The 8,175-nt window shown below is 34.3% G+C and overlaps 1 pseudogene; it reads right to left on the reverse strand.

Annotated features, from left to right (window-relative positions):
• Positions 1-592: 592 nt before the first annotated feature.
• Positions 593-6,533, reverse strand: LOC123787891 (ubiquitin thioesterase OTUB1 pseudogene; annotated as a pseudogene).
• Between the last annotated feature and the right edge of the window lie 1,642 nt (positions 6,534-8,175).

An 8,175-nucleotide genomic window follows, 5' to 3' on the forward strand; every position in this document is an offset into this window, starting at 1 on the left:
TTCAATAAATGATGTTGGGAAAATTGGACAGCCACATGCAGAAGAATGAAAGTGGACCATCTTCTTACACCATACACAAAAATAGACTCAAAATGGATGAAAGACCTAAATGGGAGACAGGAATCCATCAAAATCCTAGAGGAGAATACAGGCAGCAACTTCTGTGACCTGGGCCACAGCATCTTCTTGCTATACAGTCTCCAAAGCAAAGGAAACAAAGCAAAAATGAACTATTGGGACTTTATCAGGATACAAAGCTTTTGTACACCAAAAGAAATAATCATCAAAACTAAAAGTCAACCTATGGAATGGTTGATAGAAGATATTTGCAAATGTCTTAGCAGACAAACCTAGAGAGTGGAGTGGAGGGCGAGAGCTGTTACTACCACTGCATCTATGCAACTATTCCACCAAGGCTAATTTATTTATTTATTTTTCACCACCAGCAACCCCTTTAAAAAAATGTGGAAGGTTGCATGTGGGGGAAAGATTGGTGAGTGAAATATAACCATCTATAACCACAAAAAAACTCTACATGTCTAGTGCCTGGAAGAAGGGAGGGCAGGCAGGACAGTGGTGGGCAGGGACAGCCCTATTTGTAGAGGATATCCTAGTGTACAGGCTGACAGAGGAGGTACACTTTGAGTTTGGAGCCCTTGGGAAAGATGTGTGGGCTGGTGGTTCTGCCCTTGGCCTGGTCCACATACTCCACTTGGATGGAGACACTGAGGTCCTAGACCAGTGCAATGACGTGAATGTGGTCACTCTCCTTGCACATGGGCTCCACCTCTTGCTGAAAGAACTCCTTGACCCTCCCACCCACCCGCCTCCATGAAGTGCTGGAAGAACTTGTTTTCCTGCTACAGGTAGCCTGAGGTGAGCAGCCACAGGTACACCACCTGGTAGTCTGAGGTGCTCTGGTCATTGAAGGAGGCCAGCAGGTTGGCTACGGAGGTCTACTTCTCCACCTGCTGGATCAGGTGCATGAAACTGTTGTGGAAATCCTCAACTGTGAACTTGGTGAAGCCCTGGGACAACCAGGTCATCTCTGCTCTTGGCAGACACTGCCTTAAATTGCTGCAATTCCTTGCTGTCATCCAGCAGTGCTTCCAAGTGGGAGAACCCGAAAGCTCAGTAGAAGCAGTTTCAGTCAGGCCTGATCTTGCGAATGTACCAGTACTTTTTGTAGAGGTCCTTGATCTTCTGTCAATAGATGTTGTTTTTTATGAACTTATCAAGCTCAACATCCAAAAAACAAAATAAAACCAAATCCAGTCAAGAAATGGGCAGAAAACATGAACAGACATTTCTCCAAAGAAGACAAATGGCCAACAGACACATGAAAAAATGCTCAACATCACTTGGGATCTGGGAAATACAAATCAAAAGCAATGAGATACCACCTCACACCAGTCAGAAAGCCTAAAATTAACAACTCAGGAAACAACAGATACTGGAGAGGATGCAGAGAAAGGGGAACCCTCTTACACTGTTGGTTGGAGGCAAACTGGTGCAGCCACTCTGGAAAACAGTATAGAGGTTCCTCAAAAAGTTAAAAATAGCAATTGCATGATTAGGCATTTATTCAAATGATACAAACATAGTGATTTGAAGGAGCACTTGCACCTCAACACTTATAGCAGCAACATCCACAACAGCCAAAATAAGGAAAGAGCTGAGATGTCTATGGACGGATGAATGGATAAAGAAGATGTGCTATGTGTGTACATATATATCTGCTTGTCCCTCTTTCCTCCCTTCTGCCCTTCCCCCCACCTGCTCGCACGCATGCTCTCTCTCTGAAATAAATAAATAAATAATAAATAAATAAAATCTTTAAAAAATTTCATCCAGTTTTATTTATTTTATTTTATTTTTTATTTAAGTTCAGTTAGCCAATATATAGTACATCATTAGTTTTTGATATAATGTTCAATGATTTGTTAGTTGGATATAACACCCAGTGCTCATCACATCATGTGCCCTCCTTAATGCCCATTTCCCAGTTACCCCATTCCCCTACCCAGCTCTCTATCCACAATCCTGTTTGTTTCCTGGAGTCAAGAGTCTCTCATGGTTTGTCTGCCTCTCTGATTTCTTCCCATTCAGTTTTACCCCAAATTCATATCTAATTCTTAAAACTTGCCTCTGCCAAAGACACATACAGATACACATTCTGCTTACTCAAACTTGTTCTTTCAATATCTGAGGTAAGGAAGAGGATGTGATATGTTTTTCTATTCCACTTCCCTTCCCTCTTGTAATGAAGGTGTTGTAATTGATCTGCTTCTTGTCTAGTACTACTTCATACAGTTTTAAGATAAACTCCTCTGGAATTGGAAGCTTGGAGGCAGGTGAGAGGAAAATACATGGGTCTTTCACTGAAAGTTCAGTTGATTGCTGACTGTATTGCTTCTCTAGTTAATGTTACCAGACGAGGTAGCAGACATAGAAATAGTTTTCTTGGAAAAAGCAGTTGGGTGATTTTTAGAATTCTGACTTTGTATCAAAACTTTCCAGCATCCTCTGAGTCAGGACACTGGCAGTACACTTTTCTCTAGTTTCCTTGCACAGCTGCAAACAAGATAGCTCAAGTCCAAATGGAAAATTAACATATATAACACACATAATTTCTATGCCAAAAGATAATTTTATAAACTACTGCATTGCCACACTTTTTCTTCATTTTTAAAAATGTCTTTTCATATTGCTCAAGTAAGTATTAGATGTTAGCCAAATCAGCTGTCCCCGAAAAATTCCAGGTGAGAAAAAATATGTTCATCTTTGATTTTTACTACCATTGGCAGTCTCTACAAGAAGTTTTCTTGAACTCTCCCTAATTTGCCCCAGCCTGAGATAGACAAAGAGGAGGGGGTGCTGGTGCAGAGTACTCCCTTTAAGGGCCACAACTCAAGATTCTTTTTCAGGCTTTTGTTTGAGTAATGCTATGGTTATCAGACAGCGTGTAATCACCCATGAATGGTAATAAAGGGAGGTGACTGCAACCAATATTTTGCAGCTCCTATTGTATATCTTTCATTATAAAAGGAATCATTTAAAACTTCATTTTTCTCAGGTTTAGGCCACAATACACAATTGTAGGGCAAGAAAAATAATCCCTCTTCACATTATCTTACATATGAATACCAATGGTGACATGTGAGATTATTTTATGTGATACAGATGTGCATTTTAAAAATTTGTAATGATGATATATCCACTCTAACACATATTAAAATAAACATAACTGATATAGAAAACATAATTTCATAAACACCAAAGTTTAGAATGAATCTTTTAAAAAAATCCAGTTTTAAAAGAGTATTAAGAAAGTATTAGAAAATGTAGTAATTAAATGTTACAGGATTTATAAGGGTGACATGTGAATAAGTGAAGGCCAATATCCCACAAGTGCTTGTAATGTAAATCCAAAAATACTTTATTATTTCCATTATAGAAAAAAGCCACTCAATCCACCAGATTTTTTATCAGGCAAATCAGAAACATATTATCTAAAAAAAGGCATTGTATATGCATCCTTATTTTTTCATGAGAATAGAGTGGTAATTTCTGGTAATTCATATGCTTCAGTACATCCAAATAAGACTAAACAGAGGTTTTCTCCTACAAATAAATCATAACAGAGATGGAATGTAAAATATTATTTTTATCTTCCAAAAATTTTAATTAGAAAAATATCAAATAGTTATTATAGATTATGACCAATAACTCAAAGCTCAATAAGGTGGTATCATTTTATTTTATAGAGATTATAGTGCACTTATAAATATTACTTAAAAGGCAGTCATTGGGATATCTTTAATATGAAAAGCATATCCTGACACTCTCAAAATACAAACATAAATAAAATAGGGTCTTTGCCATCAAAAGTGTTTACATATCTCCTTTAAAAAGAAACCAACCAACCAAAACAAACAAACAAACAAAAAATGTGTTTTCAATCATACAAGGAAAAAATGAACGTTAAAAATTTATATAAAGGAAAAAAGTTTAGGTAAAGGAAAGAAGGGTGGGGTTACAGAGGGCTTTTTGAAACTGAAACGAACACATGGTACATTAATACTATTACATATTTTGTATTTACCTTTCATTCTGAGAGAGTGATCAACATGACAGACACCTCTCTTGTATCTAAACACAAGTGATGTAAAAGAATCTAAGGAGCTATAAGACCACTGGCTTCAGAAATTCAAATAGATGTAGCACAAAAAGAAAATATTAGACTGGTTATTCCTATATCAGAACCAGTGGATAAGCAGGAGAGGTTCATGACCATCTTTAATATTAGTAGATCTGTCCAGAAACATAAAATTCTGCTTTGGAACAGTAATCAATTCTCTACCTAAAAGAGATTTAAATGGAAAATGGATGATCACAGAAGCATAGGCACAATGTTGCTAAGATGATTTAGGCGTCAGATAAGAGTGTGGTCTTAATGGCCTCTAAAACTCTATCCAAATATTTGGTACTATATTTCACTAGTACAGTAGATAAAATAAATTAAAATATTTGCACCTGGAGTTCTTGTATGCATTTGTCTCTGAAATGTAGATTGGTATAAATATCACAGCCTAACAGTGCCAAAACAGCATACATATTCCATGTGATCAGGAAAATATGGTTTATGAAGCAATCATTCAACTATTTGGCTGCATACCTATATATGAATATTCATTCCAATTTAATCATAAACCTTGATAAATCTAAGATTGAGTAATAAATGCAAAATTTCCATGAAGAATGTGAAGTTGTTGTACAATGTGTGACAGATTTTGTTGAAATATCATAAAGAAAAATTGTTACAAGCCATTTTTGAGTTTTGTAAACCTGAGGAAGGAAACCTTTCTGCCAAAGGCATCTGACCTCAATGAATCTGAAATGTAATTTTAAAATAAATTTACTGCAGCCAAAGGAGAACATGATTGATGTCAGGGTACAAACCATGTGACATATAAAAATAAGGAATAAAGATGCCAGATTATTCTGAAGTATTAAAATAATAATCTTATGTGAACAACTTCCATGAGAAAGTAAACTTAGATTAATACTTTGGAAATGAATAGAAGTGGATTGGGCACTGGTTCAGCCTTGTGATGGGGACTACATTGAAAACAGACATTTATAATGTCAGAAATGAGCTCCCCAAGCTCTGATTTGTCATAACGCATTAAAAGACCATGCTTAAAATTTATCAGAAGTACAATGGATTTAACCGTTGTGTGGAAGGGTATTCTAGAAAGGAAAAATTTGTAAATAAGAAATTCATCTCTCTCTTAAATCTCACAGAGTTAGAGACTGAAGAATTCACTAATTTGGTTTCTTACCTTCTCTCTTCTTTGGTTATACAATTTTACATCTGCTTGGAAATCTATTTAAGTTATTAGTATACACTGAGCAGGCACTCAATAAATATTTATTGTAAAAACAATTGAATGGATGAATAAATGAATCATTAAACTATATATATATATTTTTTTTAATTTAAGATATTGATGTTCTGTATTTTGCAAAGATTTCAAGTGGTTATTTTATTTTCATTTAATTAAATGTATTTTATCTTTATTTTCATTAAGTTAAATTTATTTGGAATCAATGTGGTTCATATCAGTAACTATTAGAATAGTCATAAATCTGTGAAATTTTTTGAAACTATAATTTATTACTAACGTTAGTACACATTAGTGCTCTGTAATAGCACCAAGAATGGTCTATCAAGTATACTTACTAAAACATTGAACTGTTACATATTTCTGTAATAAGTTTTATTGAACACTTATTTACTGCAAGATGCCATAGCATTAACTATGAAAGTTATGAGAGATCAAGACAAACTTCCATTCTCTACTTAGGGAACGAAGACTTTATAACACAAACAAAAATATTTTAAACATGGCAATATATTTTAAATTTCTACTGTGTATATTGTGCAAAAGTGACTACCTACCTTTTCCAAAACTCTCATAGACAAGAGGATACTATAATCCCTCTATGCTATGGACCCAAGAGATCCTACCATTGCTTTCTGCCCATCTAAATTTTTCCAATGCTGGTTAGTACTCTGCTATTCTAAACAGATAATCTAGCATCCCCTATTTTTTATTTTTATTTTATTTTATTTTATTTTATTTTTTTCACTAAAAGATTTATTTGTCTTCATGAAAACAGCTTTGTCCTTAAAACTACTTTGCATACTCTTCTCCTATAGATGCTGCATAGATATTGGTATCATTTTTTCCAAATTATTATCCCTTCATCTTTCTAAAACAGAATCAATTAAAGAGAAAGAAGGATGGGAATGAGATACAGAGAAACAGAGACATAGACAGAGAGTCAAAATAAATAATGAATGTAGGTAGATTTTAATTCCATCATAGTGATGACTTCTAAATCCCCCAGATAATTCATCTGGCCTCCTAGAATTATTTTTCTTTAACCTACTCAACTTTGTTTCTTCCACACTGTTCTAGAACTATGAACATAACCTTTCCGTCATCAGAACAGAACTGTACCATCATTGTCATTCTAGTATAGGAAAAAAATCTTATATCTGTCATAAATCCTATCATCATAATTATCTGTTCAACTACTCTGCTGAATAAGTATGTAAACTGATTTCATTTTTCTTTTTTGGATATATACCCAGAAACGGGATTGCTGGGTCATATGATAGTTCTATTTTTTAATTTTTTGAGGAAACTTCATACTGTTGTGTGTTTTTTTTTTAAACTGGTTATACCAATGCTACTGACAACGTGCAAGGAGTCTCTTTTCTCCACATCTTTGCTAACATTTGTTTTATATATATCTACATCTCTATCTATCTATCTATTATCTATCATCTATCTATCATCTATCTATCTATATATCTAGTTCATTTGATTGTTTCGTATTATATAGTATTGCACTTATCAATATTGGTGTTTATTGAGTCAATCTCTTGTTGATGGACATTTATGTTCCTATTTTTGATACAATTGTTTTTACATATCATATGTATAAATGTAAGATATTATTTAAAATAGATCCCCATGTTTAGAACTCAATCACATTTAAAATGAGCATGTATAACTTTATTAAATTTAGTCCAATTTTTCTTCAGAAAAACGAAGTTTGTAAAGTGTATATTTTTTGTTTTGTTTTACTGCTATATTCTCAAAACCTAAAGTCTGACACATGATAGGAACTTCATAAATAACTGCTTCATGAATGGATGAATACTGACCATAAATGGTGATTGTCAGATTGACCCTGACATTTCCTTGAATTAGGGCAGAAGTATAAATAAAGGCTCATATTTCATATGTCTGAATATTCAAAAATTATAATTAAGTTAATGAACCGTTACATAAAATAAGCTCTATTCTTCTATCTTGACAGATATATTTTTTTAAGTGATCTGAATGGCCAGATTCTCTTCAGGTACATGGCAACATAGAGGAAGAAAATTCTGTGCCCGAACACCAGGTCAATATCTTGTCCTACTTTCCTTATCAACTTGGCTTGTATATTGCAGCCTTTCTCACACATATATAGACTCCCTAGTCCACAGATGCAAGTTCTTTTAATAGTCCCTGAAACATCTGCCTTTTGAACATTTTCAGAATAAGAGATGCACAAATCAGGTCTGTGATTTGCCCTTGTGAGTTCAGACCAAGAAAAGAGGCGAGCAGAGGATTTGGAAGTGGTCTGGGAACTTTTTGGTAGGGAAGTCAAAGGTCTCAATTTCTAGGGATTTTTGTTTAGCAGAGGAGGTTGTGGGTTTCTGGTGGGTACATTTTTGCTTTATCTTACAAGAAAGCCTTTGGCAAGAGGAGGGCCAGAGCAGGTGCCCTTTATGGGTTATTATTTAAATGTCTGTGATAAACAGCCATTTTTTAAAAAAATTCCGGTCTGTTTCATTTTCTTATAACATATAAAAAATTACTTGCTGGAAAACATCAGTTAAAAAACAGAAGACTTACAAATTACAAGAAGATTTTTTTATTATAAAATTCTACAAAGAGAAAATTGCACTTTAAAAAATAGTCAGTACTAGGTAACAGAAAACTGTAAATATTGTTATTTGAAAGAGCACAGCACACATAGGCAATTAATGGAGGGAATCACTATGATACTTGAAACATTTCATTATTTTGCAATTCACAAATTATAACT

Source organism: Ursus americanus, chromosome 16 (genome assembly GCF_024610735.1).
Source record: "Ursus americanus isolate L20-20 chromosome 16, mUrsAme1.1.p, whole genome shotgun sequence".
Classification (NCBI taxonomy): domain Eukaryota; kingdom Metazoa; phylum Chordata; class Mammalia; order Carnivora; family Ursidae; genus Ursus; species Ursus americanus.